The sequence below is a fragment of the Castor canadensis genome, chromosome 2, assembly GCF_047511655.1.
Source record: "Castor canadensis chromosome 2, mCasCan1.hap1v2, whole genome shotgun sequence".
In the NCBI taxonomy this organism is placed as follows: Eukaryota; Metazoa; Chordata; class Mammalia; order Rodentia; family Castoridae; genus Castor; species Castor canadensis.
The window spans coordinates 63,715,724-63,739,650 of record NC_133387.1 but is presented as its reverse complement, the minus strand read 5'-3'; the positions used below and the strand labels follow the sequence as shown (position 1 = coordinate 63,739,650).

At 39.1% G+C, this 23,927-nt stretch overlaps 1 protein-coding gene and 1 pseudogene across 6 annotated transcripts in view; one reads left to right on the top strand and one right to left on the bottom strand.

Annotated features, from left to right (window-relative positions):
* Positions 1 to 23,927, bottom strand: part of Magi2 (membrane associated guanylate kinase, WW and PDZ domain containing 2) — a 1,413,820-nt gene that overhangs the window by 208,363 nt on the left and 1,181,530 nt on the right. The window lies entirely within an intron of this gene.
* Positions 17,776 to 18,245, top strand: LOC141416833 (peptidyl-prolyl cis-trans isomerase A pseudogene; annotated as a pseudogene).

Here is a 23,927-nt window from a genome sequence, read left to right as displayed (position 1 = left end):
CTAGCCATAAAGGAAATGCAAATCAAAACCACACTAAGATTCCACCTCACCCCTGTTAGAATAGCTATAGTCAAAACACTACTAACAACAGGTGCTGGCAAGGATGTAAGGAAAAAGGAACCCTCATACACTGCTGGTGGGAATGCAAGCTAGTGCAACCACTCTGAAAAAAAAAATGGAGGCTTCTTAAAAATCTAAACATAGATCTGCCATATGATCCAGCAACCCCACTCCTGGGGATATACCCAAAGGAATGTGACACAGGTTACTCCAGAGGCACCTGCGCACCCATTTTTATTGCGGCACTATTCACAATAGCCAAGTTAGGGAAACAGCCAAGATGCCCCACTTCTGACGAATGGATTAAGAAAATGTGGTATTTATACACAATGGAATTTTACTCAGCCATGAAGAACAGTGAAATCTTATCATTCGCAAGTAAATGGATGGAACTGGAGAACATCATTCTGAGTGAGGTTAGCCATTCTCAGAAGACCAAAAATCATATGTTTTCCCTCATATGCGGACTTTAGATCTAGGGCAAATGCAGCAGTGTTGTTGGGCTTGGGTCACATGACAAGGGGAAGACACATACAGGACGTGTAGGGAAACCTGAAACTTGAAAGTGTTTGATGTCCTCACTGCAGAGGAGCTAATACAGAAACCTTAAAGCAACAGACGTCAATATGGAAAGGTGATCGGGAACTAGTGAAAAGGTCAGGTAGAGAGGGATTTGGGATGTAACACACTTGTGCATGGAAGCAATGCTAGGAATCTCTCTGTATAGCTATCCTTATCTCAGCTTGCAAAAACGTTTTGTCTTTCTTATTATTGCAAAATTGGAGAGAAGGGAATGAGGGGAGGGGAATAAAAGAGAATGATGTAAGGGTGAGTTCAACTATGATATAAATGTCATAATGTACCCCAGTACAGCAGTACAAAAAATAAAAGGTAAATGCCACTTCTTATCTATGTTTTTCTAGATTCTGGTCCCAGGGACAGGTTTCTGTCAGTTCCTCAAAGTGGTATTGCAAAGACTGGACCTTTCTCCTCAAACCCCTTCTTAGCTTGCTCTAGATCTCAATAAATTACTTTAAGTCATACCTCAGATTAAAAAGAAATAACCAGACATAAGTGCTTTGATCTTTCCTCTTCTTCTATGGTAACTGCATTTTCATTCAAATCTAAACATTAGCCTTCCTTACCTCTAGCATAAAGGTTAATCGCTCTACCTTTTGTCTTCCCTGACAACTTCTACCCATAATTATCCTTTTTTACAGTATCTTCAATATTTCCTTCTCTCCAATTCATAAGTATTGATGATAAGAAAGGAAAAATGGGTGAGAATATAGAAAACCACAAAGATTTCAGGAAGAAGATATCTCAAACTTTTTCTTTCTATCAGATGTAAAAAAAAGCTCATGCAAATTGAGCTGGTAAACATTAACTACTCACTATTGTATACTGTATGAAATTTATAAATATATTTCATACCTTTTGTAGATCAAAATTCATTAACAATTTAGCCCTGTTTATTTAAAAATCTTATACATTGTTTTAATAAGTATCTTCATAATCCTCCTAATTTTTCCTTCTTGAAATAATCTTTTGAATTGTTCTATATGACATTAAAAGGAGCTGTCTGCACAGTTCAAAGTAAGAATTTCTTAGACTAGAAAGAAGATATGAAATGGAAATGGAAAAGATTCACAAAGACAAGAAGAAATTAGAACTTAGGTGGTGGTATAGATCTTTTGAAAAGTTTAATATTACTAGAGAAGTAATATTTATACATAGTTTTCAATACAATTAATTGAACAGAGCATAATTGGAATATACGAGTTAAATTAGAAAATAAAGTGGTGGGTACTGTTCATATGATGAGTAATTTTAGGATGAGATGTACAAAGCCAATGTGTATTTTGATATTATCTTAATTGTTTAAACACCAGGGATGCCAATTAGATGTCACTAATAAAATAAGTTAATCCTAGAAACCATCACAAAAAAACAAATAACACAAAAACTTTGAATATATCAATAACAAATAATGAGATTGAGTCAGTATCAAAAATTCTCCCAACAAAGAAAATCCCAGTACTGGATGATTTCACTGCTGAAGTTTGCCAATCTTTTAAAGGGGAACTAATGACAATTCTTCTCAAATTTTTTCCAACTCCAAGCAATTGAGGTAGATAACCCTTTCAAATTTATTCTATGAGTTTCTAAAACTAGACAAGAGTATCTCAAAAGAAAAAAAAAAAACAAACACAAAACTGTAGACTAATATCGCTGATGAGGACAGATGAAAAATTTTCAACAAAACACAAGCAAATTGAATTCATCAGCATATCAAATATAGCATTCACTATGATCAAGTTGATTTTATCTCAGGCACCCAAGGATGATTCAGCATACACAATTCAATAAACATAATATCTTACGTAAGAATTACCTGGTTATCTCAATAGATACAGAAAAAAACATTTGATACAAATTAACATCCTTTCATGATAAAATCCCTGAACAAATTTGGCATTAGCAAGATTGTGCCTCAACCAAATAAAGGCTATACATGACACACCTATAGCCAACATCATACTTACTAGTTTCTCTCTAATTTCTTCATCCTTTTACTCCCTGTCACTAGAATTTATTGAAAGAGGGCCATGCTTTCCTTTCTCCTCCAAGGGGTTATAGTCAAAGCTACCAGCTCACACTTCACTTTTGTCTCCTTCTTTTGGAAAATCGGACATGCCACTCCCCCTGCCCCAAGACCAGGCATGGCCTCCTATTTGAAATACCCTATTATAAACAGTATTACAAACACAGAATGATGTAAAAGTCATTGCTGCCCAGAAATAAGACCTGATGTTCCATAACTGAAGAACACTTCCCATGACCACTATATCACTAATTTTTTTTGCAGTAGAGTGTTCTCTTGCTGATGCTCATGAATGCCTTAATTTTCTGAGGTAATTCCAAGCCAACTGATTTGTCTATTTTGTCCTTTTTGTTTCATCAAGCATCACTTTTGTGTGGTTTTTGCACTTCAGTCTGGTCTTCTCATTTGTTTTTAAAGTGTTATATCTTCTATTATCTGAGGATTCCAACCACGTTTTTCTCAATTTCTCTTTTTTGTTTGCAATAAGTCTTTTTCAGTGTCATGTTCTTCTTCCTGATCATCAAGTCTAACTATCCTTTAATCTCAAGTGCTTAACCTAAATGAAGCTTTTTAGAAGCATAATCTATTAATGTAAAGAGCAATTTTATCACTATTTCTCAATGTCAAATGTATATATATATATACACAACTTTTATTTTTTAAAACTAAGTTCTAGAATGTAGGCAGAACTGACCTTTCTTTCTTGTTATGGCTAACTTAACCAGCCAAAGCTTGTAGTGAATAGTCACTTAAGACCATGGCTTCTCTGATTGCATCACTTAGGCACTGCTGGTAGAGCTAAAGTACAAAAGACCTCATAGAATTACCCTCACCATGCATATTCCAATAACCAAAATCACAAAACAGAGATAAGAACAAAGTTGTTTGTGCTATGGTGGAAATTTTTGGAGCAACTACTCTGTCTCTCTTTCTCCCTAGTTTTTCTTTCTTTCTCATCCTCCAGGTTTTCTACCAGAACAGCCCAGAGAGGATGGATGGTGGTTCTATTAGGTCTGCTGTGGAGTGAAGAGTCATAGTCTGTATCTCAGTCTATGGATCATCAGAGGAAACCTTACTGACTCTTGTTTGTGAATCAATGGTTTATAAAACATGGAGACAAAAGATGACCGTGGATGCTATTTAATTTGGGTTTTTTCAAAAGCAGACCCTAAGATGAGAACTTAGGTGATCCAAGAAGCAGAAAACAAATGATGCGGAATGTGAGTCGAGGAAGAGAAACACCCCAAAGAGCAGATTATCACTGTGAATAACTGGGGCTTAGAAACCCCAGAAGTTGTCTGAGAAACACTGGGAAACATATCAGATGGCCAGGGTCCTATCCTCTGACTCTCCTCTCCCACTGGATAATTAAGATGGCTCTCCCAAACTGTTGACTGTCCTTCATTTCTGGGTTGTGCCTGTAAGGTCAGGGAAGCAGTTATGGTGCCAGAGAAAGTTCTCAGGTAGAGAAGAAGCACTGGGGTTTGAGGTAGTACTCGGTTAGCCTACTGGAGACAGATGCCTGTGAACTTGGTGAACTAAAAGAATATGAGTGAGACATCAGGGAAAACCATGCCTATGGTGGCAGAAAAACCTAAATACATGCTTAATAGTAATTAATGGGTGGCAGTGACGGATGGGGAGGAGGTGGGAGACAGGGGATTTATGTGGCACTAAAATGGGGATGGCAAATGAGTTTCAACTCTCATGCCGACTTTGATCAGGTGGCTGCCAGGAGGTAGCTGTGTTGAGAAGGACTCTCCACATGCTCAGTAGAAAATTGTATCTTTATTAATTAGCAATCTCAGCCATGGAAATGGGAAGAAAGTGGGGTGGCACGTAGGCCATGTGTTGTGTTGTCACCCTGCTTTAAAGAGTAGACTATTTTTTATTAATATGAGAGCTTAGTGAACATATCTTTAATAAAATATAATAAATTCTTCCTCAGATTTGACCTTTTAAAATGCACAGCATATGGAATGCCTGGTTAATGGAAGAAACCTCTAGTTATTAATGTTATGAACGACTGTGCTAGACTTCAGAGACACAGCAGTCAAAATGGGCATTAGCTTTGTCACTCTGGTACAGTTTTTTGGTAAACATGCTAATTTTTCCTAGTGGTGTATAAAAAGTGAAATAGTCACAGTATTCACTGAAAGTATAAAGGTACTGAAAGCAGGCAAGAGTAACAGCGTCAATACCTGGTCCTAGCATTAGTGACAGTGTCAATGCCTGGACATAGCATCAATACTGAGACAAATATAATTTCTCTGTCATGATGTTTTAATGAGAAAATATCATCATTTACCCTGGGACATGATTAGAACTGAGTAAAATATACAATTTATCTCAGTAATAGCTTGTTTCACTGCAATGCAAATTGGTTTTAAGTGCTGTGCTTGTTTCTTCCTAAATATTCCTCAACTCTCATGTCTCATGCAGCATCTGAGTCATCTACCATCGGGTTCTGCCTAGCCACTGCAGCCAGTGTACCTGCCACCTGCTCCTATCCTCTTCCATCTGTTCCATAAATCTGATCATGTCGCTCCTCCACTTAAAACCCTGTAATTGTCTTCCCCATGCTTGTCAGAACAAAGCAAAAATCCCTAATCTGTCCCCATCCATTTGTCAAGCCTCACCTCGCTCTAGCACTTCATTCCCACCTGCTTTGCTCTCTCTCCTCCAGTGTCAGGGACCTTCCTTAAATCCCTGAGACCCTCCCAGATGGCTTTCAGCTATTTTTTTTCTAAACCCAGAAACTTATATTACTGGAGCTGGAAGTCTGAGATCAAGGTGTTGACAGGGAGAATGTGTTTCTAGTGGTTTACTGGCCATCTTTGGTGTCCCCTGGTTTCTGCACTATCATCCAGATTTCTGCCTTCATTCTCATATAGTAGTCTCCTTGTGTGCACATCTATCTCTAAATGTACCCTTTTTAGAAGGACACTAGTCATATTGGATTAGGGGGCCCATGTTACTCCTCCAGTACAACCTCATCTTCATTAATTATGTCTGCAGTGACTCTGTTTCCCAAATGAGTTCACATTCTGAAGTACTGGGGCTTAGGACTTCAATACATGAATTTGGAATGGAGGTGGGAATGCAATACAATCCATAAGAACCCCTTACATTAACCTCCCTGTGTCAAAGCTTTTGCATCTGTTAAATTAAGATTTAAGGAAGGACTTTGTGTGGTAACTTTTTCTCTATCCCAACTGCGATTGTTCCCCAATGGCAGGACTCTTTGTATCTTTGTTCATTATTCATCTTCAACTACTGCACAGTGCTTAATGCAGACTACATGCTCAATTTTTTTGAATGAATAAAGGAAACATAAAAATGCATTTTTACCATATTCATGTTAAATGTCTTTCTGAGAAAAATTTCACATCCAGCAGTATATCATTTAAGTGACAGTTTGGTTACATTGTTACATATTCCTGGTGAAATCTGTGTGACATAGGCACAAAGGGATGCTTACAACTATCTTACAGAAGGAAGTGAAGTTCCTATGGCAGGCAAGAGGGAGATGAGTACATCAGGACTTGGTCCACATCCCCTGTGACTCCAAGTCTGGAGTTCTTTCCCCACACCAATTTGTAAAAAATGGGATGACAGATTTTTATGCAATTAGCAGACCAGTTAATTGCTATGATCTTGTCCTAAAGTCTTCCAGGCCAGCACACAGATGTGCATTATCTATTTGGGTGTTTTCTGTTGGTCTTGCATTCAATGGAACAGAAAAGGCCAGCATCGGTTACCACTTGTCACTGTAGTGGTGGAAGAGGAGGTATTGGTCCTATTATGTATTTGCTTCTTTGAGACATCTCCATAAGGAGTATCATTCTAAGGTGCTGTTCTACTTAGAAAGTTAATGCTTCATCAGATACCCTATAAGACCCTCAAGGGCAGAACTGGGGTGAGAAAGACAAGGCATGAGACCAGAGCAGCCAGATAGGCTTGGGCAGAGAACAAAGTGAAAATTTCCAAAATGTCATCTATCATCCTATTCATAAAGGACAGTATGAAGGAGTGTCTCTGGGAGTGTTAGCAATATGTCATGTTATGGCCTTGATATATGTATGAAAAGTTCATACCATGGTGGAGCAGTGGGGGACCTTCTGGCCACGCAATCTTTGCTTTATAGATTTAGACACAAGTGCGTCCTGCTGAATCATCACAGGGCTGACAACTTAACCAACTGATGTACCCGAGTGTCAGAGTGGTATAATCCTCAGAGAAGGGGGGCAAATCACCTAAACTCACTAGTGGAATTCTAGGCCAAATTTGCCATGCTCTGTTTTGATTTTAATCTTAAGAAAAACTATGCTGGGCTCAGTGGCTAAAGCCTGTAAACCCTAGCCATTTGGGAGACAGAGATTGGGAGGATTGCAGTTTGGTGCCAATCTGGGCAAAAAAGTTTGTGAAATTTCCACCTCAACCAATGGCTGCGTATGGTGGTGCATGCCTATCTTCCCAGCTTATGCATAGGTGGATTGTGGTCCAGGCTGACCCAGGAATAAAGCAACACCCTATCTCAAAAAGAGTGCTGAGTGCCTGCCTTATAAATGCAAGGCCCTGAGTTCAGACCCTAATACTGCCAACCATGAAGAGAGTGGCCACACTTTGCATTAGTAGAGCTCATTTTACGGTTAAGAATTAATGTTTAGCAATCCCCCAATAAAATATCCTTCAGTTGAATTCAATTTAGTTGTGAGTTTATTTCTGAAAAATTTCCCACTATCTTCAAGTTGCTTAGGAAAAGGGACCTACAAATAATGGTGATTTTCAGGTTTCTGACCACATCACTGACTATTTAAAGCTAAGCAGGATTTTGAATTAAAGCTAAGCAGGATTTCGAAAACTGTGAGCTGTCTTTAATCACTTGCATACGACCAGTAAGTGTGTAGGTGTCACATAGACACACCTATGGAATCTGAGTTTGGTTTGCTTTCCAAAGCTGCATTATTGCATTGGGCTCATTCTTACATTGGATTTACACACTCAAGTGTCAGTGAGGACTGGATCTAGATTTTTTCCAAATGGAATTAACAAATCAAGAACTATGCTGTTTAGCCAGAGACAGCAGATTACAGACCCATAGGCTCCTCTCTGCTGCTGGCTGTCTGCTTACACTGAACCTGGTGCTTTATCACAGCGACATTTTGTGCCTCCTCTGTCCTGTCTACCTCCCACATGAAGGGGAACTGGAACATTATCTCCCTTCTGTTATGGATGAAGGTCATACTGTGTCTCTAACTGCTGCTCCTGCTGACTGGGCTACTCTGACTAATAATGACTAATATTTTACAGAGGAGCGTGGAGATGTTCTGTGGTTACCCTTTTAATGAGATCAGGGTTCACTCCCAAATCCCTATATTCTCACTTTACACTTGTCCCCTTGGAGTCTCCTTCACTCTCATGGTTTCCTTTTCTGTCTGCATGGGAATAATTTGTAGTGTTGTCTTTCTAATCCTGACCTCTACTACTTATATTCTTCAGCATCCCCCCAACCCCCAGTGTCCCTCACTTCTCACTCAATAATTCACTTGCTCTTCCATTTACTTATTCATCATTAAATGAATATTTATTGCTTGGCTTCTTCAGGCCCAGCATGGTCTATCTGAATAGCTTACTGATTAGGACAAAGGTAATATTTTGTCTTGCTGAATCTGCCACGCCTGTCCTTGCTCCCTCTTCTCCTCTCACTGATACAGCTTATTTTATCCCCAGGGCTTCTCCTACTGCTGGAGACTGCTGATCTCCTTCTAAACCAGGTTCATTCTTCCCCTGAGTGAAGCCCAAGTGTCTAACTGTATCTGCACTGACTGCTCCACAGTGCACACAAACTCATGTCTAATGATGACTGTAATCTCCTCCCCTAAAACTTGTTCTGCCTTTAGCAGTTCCTAAATATACAAATGGCTCTAGCAAACTCACTGTCTTTCAAGCTAGAAACCTGGGGCTTATCCCAAATTTGTTTGCTCCACCCACCTCCACATTCCATCAGTCCTGTGTGTTTTCCCCCTTTGATGTTTCCTGAACTGACCTCTCTTCTCCAACCTTGTTCAGATTCAGAACTCCAGAACCTTATAATATCTTGCCTATGCTACTGTACATGACTTTTAATTAACTGCTCCCTGCTTTCTTCTCTTCTTATTCCTTCAACACATTCTTTCTATTTCTGCTATAAAAAACTTTTAAGGCATACATTTAAGCACGTTCCTTTTCCTCTTTTATACTGGTGTCCCATTTGCTGCAAAATGGAGTTCAAACATTTTGTCACACATGCTGCTCCAGCACCTGGCCTGCCTGCAGCTCCAGCATCCCCTTCTTACAAAGTCCCACGTCCTGGCACTCTCTCTGCCTGTCCCACTCCATTGAAGTCCTCAGAATATTCGGGATGTGTGACCATGCTGTCTCTACCCAGTCATTCCCATTTATACCTAAATTTCCCTCCCCAGCCCATCTTCCTGGTAACAAGTTACTTCTTTTCATGTCTTAGTGTAAGGGGAGTAATGACAGAGGTGACTCCATTTTGGATGAGAGAAGCACTTTTAAAGCAGATATCTAAAGAGGCATGGGACTGGAGGTATCACAATATCCAACTTCAAACTATACTACAGAGCCATAGCAATAAAAACAGCATAATACTGTCACAAAAACAGATATGAAGACCAGTGGAACAGAATAGAGGACTGGAATATGAATCCATGCAGCTATGTTTACTTAATTTTTGACAGTTACCAAAAATATACGATGGAGAAAAGACAGCTTCTTCAACAAATGTTGCTGGGAAAACTGGGTATCTGCATGCAAAAAACTGAAACTAGATCCATGTCTGTCACCCTGTACAGTATCAACTCAAAGTGATTAAGAAATTAATATCAGACCTGAACCCTTGAGATAGTACAGAGGAAAGAGCAAGGAGTATACTGGAGGCAATAGGCATAAGCAAGGTCTTCCTCAGTAGAACTCAATGTGGCTCAGCAGCTAAGAGAAAGGATGGACAAATGAGATGACATGAAATGAAAAAATTGCCATCAAAAAGAAATGGTCTCTAAATTGGCGAGACTGCCTACAGAATGGGAGAAAAATCTTTGCCAGCAATACATCAGACAAGGAACTGATAATCAGAATACAGAGGGAACTCAAAAAACTAAACTCCCCCAAAATCAATGACCCAATAAAGAAATGGGCAACTGAACTGAACAGAGCTTTTTCAAAGGAAGGAGTCTAAATGGCAAAAAACACATGAAAAAATGTTCACCATCCCTGACCGTAAAGGACATGCAAATGAAAACCACACTAAGATTCTACCCTACTTCTGTTAGAATAGCTACCATCAAGAACACCACCACCACCAAATATTGGCAAGGATTTGGGGAAAAAGGAACCCTCATACACTGTTAGTGGGAATGTAAGCTAATGCAACCACTGTGCAAAACAGTATGAAAGCTCCTTAAAAAACTAAAAATAGACCTGCTATACAATTCAATACTGTTCTTAGGGATATACCTGAAGGAAGGTGACTCAGGTTATTATGCCCCTGCACACCCATGTTTATTGCAGCACTATTCACAATAGGCAAGTTATGGAAACAGCCAAGATGCCCCAGTACTGACGAATGGATTAAGAAAATGTGATATGTATACCCAATGGAATTTTACTCAGCCACAAAGAAGAATGAAATTTTGTCATTCACAGGTAAATGGATGGAACTGGAGAACATCATCTTAAGCGAAGTTAGTCAGGCTCAGAAGGCCAAAAATTGCATGTTCTCCCTCATATGCTATCATAGACCTAAAACAAATGCAGCATATGGGACATGGGTCACACTAAGGAGAGGCCACTCCATGGGAAGGAGAGGGCAAGGGAAGAAAACTACAAACTTGAATGTGGTTGACATGTACAGGAATGAATATAGAAATCTTAAACTGGCTGGGGCCACCATGGGAAGGGGACTAGGGAGGAGTGAAGAGGACTGGAAGGGATGAACCAATTGGGTTGTAATTCACATATGCATGGAAACAACACAAGGAAACTCTCTGTGTATTTATCTTTATCTCAAACTAGCAAAAATGTCATGTTTCTTTTTTTTATCTTTTGTGTATTTTTCTTTTACAAAATCAGAGAGCAGGAGGGTAGAAGGATTCTAGGGGGGTTGTCATGGGGAAAGGGGTAGGAGGATGAATACAGTGCAAATACTGTATACACATGTATGTAAATGCAGAAATGATACCTGTTGAAACTATTCCAGGAAATGGGGGGAGAGGGAATAAAGGAGAGTAGTGTATGTGGGGGGAAATTCAAGTATGATATATTTTATACATTGTAAGAACCTTTGCAAATGCTTCAATGTACCCCCTCCCAGCACAATAAAGGGAATAAAAATAAAGAGGTGTGTGAGACAACAGGCTTCTCAGAGAAATAACAAATCCCTTGCCAAAATAACAGAATGCAGCTATGCAATGTGGATAGTGGGCCCCAAGGCCAAGACAAGTTGGGCAGACTTTTAAGGTCAAGATGAGCAGACCAGACCTTCTTGGAATGCTCAGTTCGATAAGGAGAGGTACAGCCAGGTGACCGAATTCAGCAAGAAGCTGACTTAGCACCAATCAATCATAAATGTAGTTTTAAGGCAGAATAGTTGGACGTAAGCCAGGTAGCATCCTATATCATTCCTAGACTTTAGCTACACTAAGGTTTTTAGCTATCCGAAGCCCCTCCTGTCCCTGTGGGAGCTTTTAATATTCTTTCAATAAACTTTGTGTTTGCTTCAATTTCAACTCCTAGTCTGGGGTCTTCAATTATCGACTACACCAGGACACGAACTCAGGGTCAACAATCCAGTACCATTAGCTCAAGTACCATCTCCTCTACTCTATCTGTTCTGCTAGAATTGGTCAATCTTGCCTGTGTCCTCCATTGTGCATTGGCTGTACCCTATCACAGCATCAGGAATATATTGGGGCACTTGGATTGACTGGATTATAGATCTCTTCAGGGTAAGGGCCATATCCTATTGCCTTTGTATCCCTAGCACCTGCCAAAGTGACATGTATTTAATGTATGCTTGCTGAATAAACAGATAAACATCAAGGATATTTATCCTGAAAAAGGAGCCTCTGGATTTGTCAGGTTTAAAAAATTATTTTCATTGTTGGTATGACTAAGGTCCTCTACTTTCCTCTAATGGAATAAAAGAACAAAGGAGAAATAGTTTATATTTTAGTCTAAGACATACACCATATTTGAATAACATGACTGTGAGATTGTAAAACGACAGAACCAGATAATCAAGCAAACATTTGCTCCAACATTTTTAGTTTTACAAAGGTAGAAGCTGAGAAGTTTAATGATGTAATATGAGGTCACATTATTAATTAAAGGCAGAATTAAAATAAGATCCCATTCTGTGCCCTCATTGCCCTACTATGTTAGGAAAGCAATCTTTGATGAGCTTCGGCTATGTACCAGGCACTGCTCTGGGTCACTGATGGATGATCACCCACGATCTTCATGGAAAGGGGTGTCTATCAGGTTTAGATAACTTGTACCTTGTGTTCACTCCTTGTGCCTCTCTAGGGCTGCCATATCTGTGGCTGGGCATACACATTTCTTCCTTGACTCACTGTGTCTCTTCTGTGATCTTCGGAATCTCATGGACTGCCTCCAGGCCTTCCTCAGTTCTTCACTTAATACTGCATTAAGTTTCCTAAAATATCTCTTCTTCCCATCAATGACCCCATCAGATTTAAATTCCCAACATAGATCTAACAGTCCCTTTATTTTTCTGTCTTAGTCTATTGTCTCTTCCATGGCTTTGTCATCAGGAAGATGGCTCCCCACATGGCCTGTCTTTAGCCCTACTTCAATTTCTTCATATACTCATGAAGCACCAGTATGTCCCAGGCAACTCAATCTCAACGTGTGAAACCCACAAAGGGTTCATTGCCTCAAATTAACTTAGGTTGTAAGATCTCAGAACTGCTTAGAGAGCTACCTGAAATTCATTGTCTAGACTAAAAAGAGTTACTTAGTATGATGCTGTGAGAAACTCAGAATGGCCAAAATCATGACCAAAAGGTAAATAAGATTAAGAATACAGCATAGGCTGGGCCAGGCCTGGTGGTACATGTCTGTAATCCCAGCTACACGGGAGACACAAGTAGAAGGATTGCAGTTGGAGGTCAGCCCCCAGGCAAAAACACCAGACTCAACCTGAAAAATAAAAGAAAAAGGGCTGGAGGCATGGTTAAAGTAGTTAGGTGCTTGCCTAGCAAGTGCAAAGCCTTGATTTAAACCTTAGTATTACCAAAACAACGACAACAACAAAAACTATAAGATAGATTTAAAGAAGACATTAAAGCAACTTGGTAATCACAAAGATTTAGGGAAATTCATGATGTTCATATTATACATGTTCTTTCAGAAGATATGGCTAATGAAACATGATTATAAATGACAGTTCAATATGAAGTTGATTAAAATTTCTCACAAATGCAAAACATAGCTCTTCAAAAAGCCCTGGGTACCCAGGAGAGAACAGAGGTTCACATTGGTTTTCATAGGTTGGATATGTGTTCTCTGAAACAAGTGTATTTGTCTGAAATATGCCCGATCCTACACGAGTTCAGTCAAATACACCATGTGTTTTATGGGATGGAAAAAAAATGGGTGTTGATTTCCTTTTCTCTTCAGCAGCTGTTTCAACTAAAGTACACAATCTATCAGCAAGTTTCCTAGCTTGCCAGCTTCAATAGCTTTATGGAGAGAAATAACACAAAACAAGGAAAAATGAACAACTACAAATAAGTCACAATTCCTGAGTTCTTACTCTACCGAGCACTTCACGCTGTGCTATTTAATCTTCACAGCAAAGCTACTTACCCCAGTTACATAGTTACTGAGTGCCAGTGCTAGGATTTTAAACCTAGTTATTTTTAAAATGTTTTTATTAATATAATTTCCTGTTAGGAGTTTTTTTGTGACATTTCCATATATATTGTACCCCAGTTTGGTTCAGCCTCTCCATTAATCTGTTTTCCTACTCCTCTTCTTGAAATGACTTAGACAGTTTTCAATGTTCCACATTCATACTTGTATAGAAAGTGAATCAACCATATTCACCCTCCTTTACTGTCTTCATTTACCCTCCTCTACACTAGTGCCTTCCCCTTAACAAGACCGTGTTTACATTTCTGTCCTTCACTGTTTTAGTGTCTGTTCATTGTTCAGTGGGGTTTTGCCTTGGTATTTCACCTGCAAATATATTGTACTTTGATCAGTCTAACCCCTCTATCACTCTTCCTTATCCTTTTCCCCTTATCCTGTATTATTCAACAGTTTTCAGTGCACTTTGTTGTGTCTTGTTCCTACACAGTTGTTGTGTATTTCAATGTTATTCACTCTTTACTGAATCCAATACTCTTTTTGTCCCCATGGTTTTTTGAGACAGGGTCTCTATGTAGCACAGGCTAGATTGGAACTCAAGATCCTCCTACCACAGCCTTCTGAGTGCTGGGATTACAGGCCTGCACCACCACACTGTAATCAACCAAACACACCTAACCACTGTTTCTTTTATGGCCTGAAACAACAGAGCCCGAGAATATTCCTCAAACCATAAAGAAATCCCATTAAGACTGAATGAAAAGTGTTTACCATAAAATAGCGAGCATAAAACCAAACCTGTAAATCCTACCTAGGGCTGAAGAAATACTCAGAAGAAAAGTCTAGGTCAGGAAACAGGATGGAGGAGCTATTCTCTAGGTTCATGAGAATGAACCTAGACAGTTATGAACTGTCAGGTTCATAAATAACCTGGCCATTGCCTGGACTGCCAAGGAGGTGAAGCGGAAAGAATCCTCCCTTCTCTGGCTGCTACAGGGCAATTCCCAGGTCTACAGGTGTCACATTAAGGTTTTCTTCTTTAAGGACTTTTTGAGTGTCTTTTAAGACACTTGAATTTGAGCGATTCCCTCCCCCCGCCACATCATCAAAACATGTGTTTCTCCACTCTGTTACCCAGACCATTTTTTTTTCACCTTTCTTAAAACACTTCACACTTTCAAAAGCCTGGTACACTAAAAAAAAAAAAAAAAAGTGCTTTCACAAACTGAACCTATAAATTTGAAGAACCATCCAGAGACATGTTTTTTTAAGAGTCAGTTTTGAGATTTCTGGAACTGGGAGCTGTCTTCTAAAAGTACTTTTAAAGAGGGAAGTCATAAATAATGGTGGCAGTAATCCAATTTAGAGGAGAGGGTAACCACTTCAATAGTTCTGAGACTAAAGAAATGTTGACAAAGGAATTATATTGCCAGATAGTCTAAAGACATAGTAATTAACAATGTTTTAAAATATAAAATTATTAATAAGCATGCTAAATAATATGGATCATCATTTAAAATGTTGATAAGGAACAAGTGAGAATATTTACTTCACCAAAACCTTTTAGTGTTAATGCTATAAATTTCCTTTTGTGATTCACGGCCAGTATTTTATATTTCCTCCACTTTTTTTATTATAATGAAAACAGAGTGATTTTTGGTATAAATACTGCAGGAACCCAGAAGAGAACTTCTGCTTTTTGAATACATAACTAGCAAGGAACTAGATGACTATAAAATAATACTATTATATTCATCACTGTTATTAAGGCTATTCTTGAAGTCACTGCTTTTTCCAGGCACTACCATACTTTTAAAATAAAATTGCTCCCACATCTTTTCAGCTTGTACAGACTTAGTACTACTGACTTGTAGAAACAAGTGGTCTCTGAACATTTATCATCCCTTGGACTAAAATCATGTAAAGCCCTGGACTGTCTGAGTCAAAGGCAAGTATTAAGGTAATAGTTTCTCATTCTCAATTACTATAGAATACATAGATTTCATTGTAAATAAAAGAATTTGTTCAGTATGTATTTTTATAGTTTTGGATTAGTCTGCCTCATCTGGGAATTGGGGTACAGGAGCAATGAACAGGGTAGAGTTTGTGCAGAAACAAAATAAATTATTATTTCCTGGGAAGAGTTAAAAGGAGAAGTTTTACTTATGGATGACTTGCAAGGTGAGCTATTTGGAATGAGTAATAAATGAACTTTTTTTGCTTTATTTTACTGAACATGGTTTTTTTTTTTTTTTTTTTTTTTGGAGAGGGAGGGAAAGAAATGTATCAGGAAATAATAGACATAGTTTTCCTATGTGCCTTATTTTAAGAGTCTCAATTCTCAAAGAAGTTGAGTGAGGTTTCTAGAGATCTACTGTCTGTCATCACTCAGCATCAAGCCAATGAAGCTGACAGGGATCCCCTGAGTGCTCTCTGAACCTCAGTCTTTTATCCCCTGCAGGATGACAGTTCCCTGGAAGTTTGGATGTCCCCTTCTTTTTCCACCCATCTCCAGTTTACTCAGGACCTGTTCATCAGGTCCAGGCTCAGCAGAGATCTTAGAAGCAAATTCTCTGCTGGCCTTCAGCTTCTGACCATTGCTTCCTTAGAGTCCCTTTTTTGGGCAGTATTTAATGACTACTAAGTCCCAGAACTGAATACTCACTAGAAACCAGTTGACAGGAGGCAGGAGCCTTTTTGCTTGAATTTTGGCAGACAATTTCCTGAGATTTCAAGTTTTCATACAACCACATAGGTAGGTTGCCTCACAGCCATCACTAGGAACACTACCTCTATTCAACCAAGATGACTGTCTGGTAAAGGCGCTTTGCACACTCAATTTCCTTAGCATTCATAGAAACCATAGCCATTAACATTTTTGAGTGCTTATATATCTGGCTCTAAGTGTGCACATTTCTGCATACCCTTGAGTTCTAGAAATAGAGATGTTTTAGGGCATAATACCAAAAGTAAGATTGCTTGAACACTGGCATAAGATTGCTTCCAAACCACATCCATACCTGGTGAGGGCTCACCAGAGAGAGTCCAATTTCTTTCTGAACACCCTAATACATGCAGTGTACTGAGGAAGGGCTTTATCTCACCATAGTCTACTTCTCTCTGAGTGATTAAAGTATTTCTAGGTAAATTAAAATTCTTTAGTGGACAAAGTGTCCAATGTTAGATCACACTACACAGGTTTGGGGAGCACAGTTCACAGGACAGCTTAATATAAGACAGTGCCTTCAGACTGTCTCAGTCAAAAGACTAGGTTTAAAAAATTTTAACCCATCAAAACCCAACATTTTTGTTAAAAAACTATTAGAAAATTAAAAGAAAAAATATAAGCTCACATTAAAAAAATTACTTGAATCAACATTACTCATTTGTTTGCTATGGTAATTTTTAATGCTTAATCTCAACTTCTTACCTCTTTCTTTGAGCACTGGTGACAACAGTCTCTGGGCTGTTACCAGCCCAAGGCCTACACTCCTAGGACATGGATGCCATAAGAAGGGTGACACCTACGGTTGTGCAGTGCAGAGGTCCTGCCAGGGTCCCAGCCATATATATATATATATATATATATATATATACATACATACATACATACATTTTTTTTCTTTTTGCTGTGCTGGAGATTGAAGCCAGGGTCTCTTACATGCTAGATAAGCACGATTTGAGCCATACAGCATGGCCCCGAGCATTTTGACAGTTGAAGTATACATCAGAGAACAACTGCATGAAGTATACAAATGTGGGAAAATGTGGAAAAAAAGAAAAGGGCCAAGGAGAACTTCTCTCAAATGAGATGTTGGGATGATAGGCAAATTAACTGTCATAGACAAAAATCAAAGCATTACAGTCCACATTTCAACTTTATTCCTGAGACTTGAGACCAATTTGGAGTTAGAATTTCACATCTATGTTCTTTAGTTATTTGGTGCTACTGACAGAAAATGAGACCTTTTTTAGTCAACTCAGATATTATGGCCAAAGTCCAACTTGAATGATTTTCATGGCCTAAATAAAAGCTTCCCACCCTGCAATTCTCTTTCCTCTTTTACACTACTGTGCAATGACACAGCCAGCCTCTGAAGAGCTGTCACTACACATTTCAGAGGGAACTACCTTTTTCTGCTAGGTAAAGCAATTTTAAATGAGCCTGTGACTTTGACAATGCAGTTGTCACCCAGAGCTACCTGTAGTCAGTCATGGTCAACTCTTCTGTGTTCTTTGGCATCAACAGCAGGCATCTGGGCTATGTCTGCTTTGAGCTGTTTGCAGACAAAGTTCCAATGACAGTAGAAAACATTTATGCCCTGAGCACTGGAGAGAAAGGATTTGGATACAAGGGTTCCTACTTTCACAGAACTATTGCAGGAGTTACCTGCCAGGGTGGTGACTTCACACCCCACTGTGGTGGTAGTGGCAGCTCCATCCATGGGGAGAAATTTGATGATGAGAACTCATCTGAAGATACAAGCTCTGGCATTTTGCCCATGACAAATGTTGCACTGGGCACAAATGTTTCCCCATTCTTCATTTGTGTTGGCAATTGTAAATGGTTTGATAGCAAACACAATATGAAGGATGACATGAGCATTGTGGAAACCAGGGAGTGGCACTTTGGTCCAGGAATGGCAAGAACAACAAGAAGGCTGCCATTGCCAGCTGTGAATAACTCTAATACAACTGACTTGTTTTAACTTAACCACCAGACCACCCCATCTATATAGCTCAGAACACCTCAGCTGCTCACAATATCCTATTATCTTTGTGCCCTAGCTATTGTTCTTTGGGTTCCAGACTTCCCTTACTCTCCTTCAAGTCTAGTTGGATTGCAGTTAAGTTTACAATTATGAATAAAAACTAAAGAAAAGCAACAAATAAGCTTATAAGTGTGTGTAGGTATATTCATTCCTTTCTGAGGCTTATAAACTTGGCTTCAAATTAAAAACCACAAGCTAATGTATGGTGAGGATGATATTTTTATCACAGCAGGAATTTTACTAAATATTTACACAAGAAGGCCATGGGACCAGAGTCTTCTGTAAATAGGATGTGGATGGCGATAATTGCTGGGCCTGGAAAGGAATGATTAAATGCACAGGTTTTAAGGTTGGACTTTAGTTTGATTATAGATATTTTGAGGGACAACATCATTACAAAGAGACTTAAAAGATCCTCCTGAGGAGTTTATGGCATAAATCTATTTAAGGCTTCCTGTCCTCTGTGCAATTTTGCCGTTTCTATTCTTTTTTTTTTACAGTTATTATAAAAAGTATAGCTCTCTGAATATTTATTTAAAAATAAAAATAGCTCCTTAGCCATTTTTTTCCTGTTTCTGAATCTGATTCTACATTGTTGCCAGAGACATCTTCCTACCACAGCTCATCATATGCTGCAGAAACAACTACACTGACCATCCTTTCTCATCAGAATAAGTCTGGACACTCTTCTGGACATTCAAGGACCTGTGGGATCCAGCTCTATTTCAGCTATCCCACAACAGCTCTGACTTACCCATGTGAACTTCTTTTTGTTATGTAAATTTTTCATTAGGATATATGCATTATACAGGGGGCGGGGGAGGCAGGGGAATTGATAGTGACAATTCTGATTAGACTTCTATTGTAATTAGTTACATTGTCCCCATTGTCTCTCCCCTTCAACCCCTTCCCCATCCCACTTAAAGCAATTGCAAGAGGTTTCTTAGGTCTATTCCATATAGGTGTATGAAGTCAGTCAACCACATACTATCAACTTAATCTTCTCCATTCACTCTCCCCATGTGAACTTTCAATAGGTTCTGCTTGTCAGAGATTTCTAACTGGCCCAAGGCCTTCTCACCTCTAAGTTCTAAAGGCTCACAAAGCACTCCATGTGGGTCCTTTCCCCTGTGTCTACCCTTTGGACCTGAAACCCTTGCCCGTTATTAGTCTCAGCATCACGGATTTCTTTTCCTAAATTGTTCTTACTTTTTCTGGCATCGGAGGGTTTCTACTTTAAGCAAGTCGACTCCCTCATTCAATGTTTCTTGGCTATTTCCTGTGTACAAAGTCTACCTTCTTAATGAAATGAGCTCTCTTCACAGGCATGAATGAAATGAAAAGATACCATTTTCCCCTTCAAGTTGAATGTAAAGACTGGGTAATCCCCACCTTCCTATTTAGCAGTCCTGCCCCCTGCCCCCACCAAGTCTCCTCAGAAAGGTGACCGGAGAGGCAAAGTACTAATTTTACTCAGATATTTCTAAAACTCCTAAGGATGAAGCATAATTGGCCATTGTAAACAGGTAGATCAGAGACTAGCAACAGTTTTCCTTAGAGAGCCAGGTAGTCCATATATTAGGCTTGCAGACTAGATGATCTTTGTTGCAACTACTTAATTCTGTCACTGCAGTGTGACAGACAGCACCACAGAGAATACTGAAACAAATGAGTGTGACTGTGCACCAGGAAAAGTTTGTGGACATTGAAATTTGAATTCCATATAATTTTCCTATGTCACAAAATAGTATTCTTCTTTTAATTGGCAGCACAGATGGGTGAACTCAGGGCCTGGTGCTTGTTAGGTAGGTACTCTACCTTTTGAACCATGTTTCCAGCCTTTTTTGTGTTGGTTATTTTTGAGATTGGGTCTTGCTTTATGCCTGGGCCAGCCTGGACCACTATCCTCCTATTTGTGTTCCCAGTGTAGCTGGGGATGACAAGTACAAGCCACTGTGCCAAGCCATTGGTTGAGATGGGGTCTTATGAACTTTCTGCCAGAGCTGCCCTTGAACCACTGTACTCCATAATCTCCACCTCCTAAGTAGCTAGGATTATGGGCTTGAGAACCATACCTGGTGATAATTTAAAGCATTTTAAAATGTAGAAAGTACTCTTAGTTCAAGAGCCATACAAAACAAAGGAACCAAGTGTGAAAATAAAAATTGCAACTACTAGTGGGGTAGAAAGGGAAATGGAGAGAGAAGAGGAAGGAGGATAAGAAATAGTAATAGAAGGGATGAATATAATCATAGTAAATTAAATGCATGTAAGGAAATCTCCTACTAAGTACAATTTAATATATACCAATAAACCACAAAACTCATCTTTAAAAAAAGGTCATACAAAAACCATTGATGGACTGACTCTGGCAAGTGAGCCATGGTTTGTTGATCCTCCATGGAGATCACTGTCTCCAAATAACCTGCATCAGAATCACTTAGGGTCATGAGTTTATAGAAAATACAAATTCTGGACCCAGTGAGGTAGATTTCTGAAGATATTAACCATTTCAACAAATAGATACGGATTATCATGTCTATAATGGTTCTGATGCTTTAGAAGTTAGATTTTTGGAGCTAGTAGGAAAGGCAACGACAGAGAAGGTATAGGGCAGACATCAGTAGTGAAGCTGCCACACTTCAAATCAGCATGCTAGGGTCTTTACAGATGCACAAAATGTAAAGCTCAGGATTTCTTAGTGACTGCATTTGAAATGCTTGCTATTCAGAATACTAGTAGATGCAGCAAACCTTTATTTAAATTAAACTCAGTAAAAATAGAACACATTCACAGAAAAGAAAAGAAACTCAGACACCTTATTAAATATACTGTGGTCAGCCTGACCCAAAAGACCAAAAATCGTATGTTCTCTGATATGTGGACATTAGATCAAGGGCAAACACAACAAGGGGATTGGACTATGAGCACATGATAAAAGCGAGAGCACACAAGGGAGGGGTGAGGATAGGTAAGACACCTAAAAAAATTGCTAGCATTTGTTGCCCTTAACGCAGAGAAACTAAAGCAGATACCTTAAAAGCAACTGAGGCCAACAGGAGAAGGGGACCAGGAACTAGAGAGAAGGTGAGATCAAAAAGAATTAACCTAGAAGGTAACACACACATACAGGAAATTAATGTGAGTCAACTCCCTGTATAGCTATCCTTATCTTAACCAGCAAAAACCCTTGTTCCTTCCTATTATGGCTTATACTCTCTCTATAACAAAATTAGAAATAAGGGCAAAATAGTTTCTGCTGGGTATTGGGGGGGGAGAGGGAGGGGGCAGAGTGGGTGGTAAGGGAGGAGGTGGGGGCAGGGAGGAGAAATGACCCAAGCCTTGTATGCACATATGAATAATAAAATAAAAAAAATATATATACTGTGTATGAGACTAAAATTAAAATAAGAATCTTTATGTTTCTGTCCAGTCTGAAAATCTATGCAACTCAGGCTTTGTTGCCCACAGAAAAATCAGGAGAAATGATGTCTTTTATTGTAAGCACACAGTTCTGATGGGTGAATATAACATATTTCTTGTATGCTCTCATTTACCTAATACAATGGATTATAAAGCAGCATCTTTTAGGAAGGAGAAGAACCATCTGGAAACCTGAGCCCACAGGGGCCTTTTGGCTAATGCAAATCACATGAGGCTGGAATATGACTCTACCTGAACAGAACCCATCTGGTAGTTTCTGATCTGCAGAACATAATCACCTGCATTTTGGAAGTTATTACCAAACTCTAGAGGAAAAGAATACAGCAGGAGAGGAGGTGGGAATAGCCTGAAAGCTCCTCATTAATGGGGGCTTTGCTGCAATTTCCAACACTAGCCAAGATTATTGAGCACCTTCTTTGAGTTGGGCACCATGCTAAGAATTCTACGTGGATTTTCTTGTTTGATTCTCAAAAGCATGTAAGTAGATACATAAGAAAACATAGACTTGGAGATCCCAAGGAACGTGTCAAAGATTTCAACAGGCTGAGACAGGACTAAGATGTGAACTCAGGGCCTGTGCTCCTAAGCACTAGATGGACTTACCTTCCAACACTACTATGATGGAATGAAATCAGGCTTTGGTAGGTTTTCTTTCATTCTAGCTAAGTGATAAATTAGGGATTGGGCTATGAATAGTCTCTGGACTAATGGGTTGAACTTCATGTCAAAAAGACCAGTGCTCTGATGTGGCATTGTGCTAGTCCAAGAGGAGACATGATGGTCCTGCTAGCATACTAGGTCTGCTATGAACATCCCTAAGCTATGATGTTTTTGTCCTTTACAGTGATGTCTGTTTGGGAATCTGTAATAAAAAGGGATAATGACAAAGAATGAATAAAACTATCTTACAAAGTCCTCCAGGCAAAGAGGGACACATAAACAGTGGCCACTGTGACTTCATTAGAGAAAGCACCTGGATGCTGGCAGAAGTGGACAAGGATGTTCAGCGAAGGCTGAGACACCAGGCATGGATTCAGAGGACATCCAACCACTCTTGGCCAACAGATCAACCAAGAGCTAGTGAACAGTGTTAGAAAACCATGATTTGAATATGCCCATGGTTAATGTGCCTAAATTAACTATAAATGAACTGCATATATTTGAGTTAACACATTCCTTTTCGTCCTTATTAATTTCTCAAGTGAAAGAACACCATCAAGTATCACGCAGGGGAATAGCTCTGGAACTAATTAGACCAAACACTGTGCTCATCTTGCTTGATGAGCTACAGCAGATGAGTTCTCCCTAACACGCAAGAACACTGTTTGAATTACATTAGAGCACGCTCAGACATTCTGGAAGTAGAGTGCAATCCTACTCTTATCAACAATAATTTAAAATTTAACTGTGTGGGTACAGTTATTTTTACAGCATAAAATATTTTCAAAAGGCGGGAATGATAATCACAGTTTCTGTTCACTTCCTTTAGGACCATGGTTTTACTTCTCTTATAATTCATGCTCTCTAAGCTAAGAGGCAGACATACATTTAAAAAAAAAACCTTTCTTTTGTTTGTACTTTTTAGTGAATATGTAACTGTTGGATAAGAAACTTACATTATGTACTTTCCATCTGATATTTGTTTATAATTAATAATTTCTCAAGTTTCTGAAAGAATGAATTGAAATTTTAGGTTGTCAAGCAATAATACAAAAGGGACTTCTTCACTGAGACTTTTAGAGGCAACTTGGATAATTCACTCTTCTGAGAAAAGGAACAACAGGGAGAGCCCTGTTATTCTGATGTCGGGTCAGATTCAGAGCACTTTCTGATTTCTGTGAGCATCCTGGAAGTGTGGCTTTCCTTCCATGACACTGGCTGTCTCAGAAGTTCACTTGCTCAACATTTCTTTTTGTGTCTTCCCAGATAGTTTTCCAATGTGTTAAGACACATGCCTCAAAAAGATCCTTAAGTGATTTCTATAAACTCCTATAATTTTTTAAAATTTTATTCATATGTGCATACAATGTTTGGGTCATTTCTCCGCTCTTCTCCCCACCCCCTCCTTCACCCCTCCTCTCCTCCCACCTCCTCGCTACCAGGCAGAAACTATTTTGTCCTTATCTCTAATTTTGTTGGAGAGAGAGTAT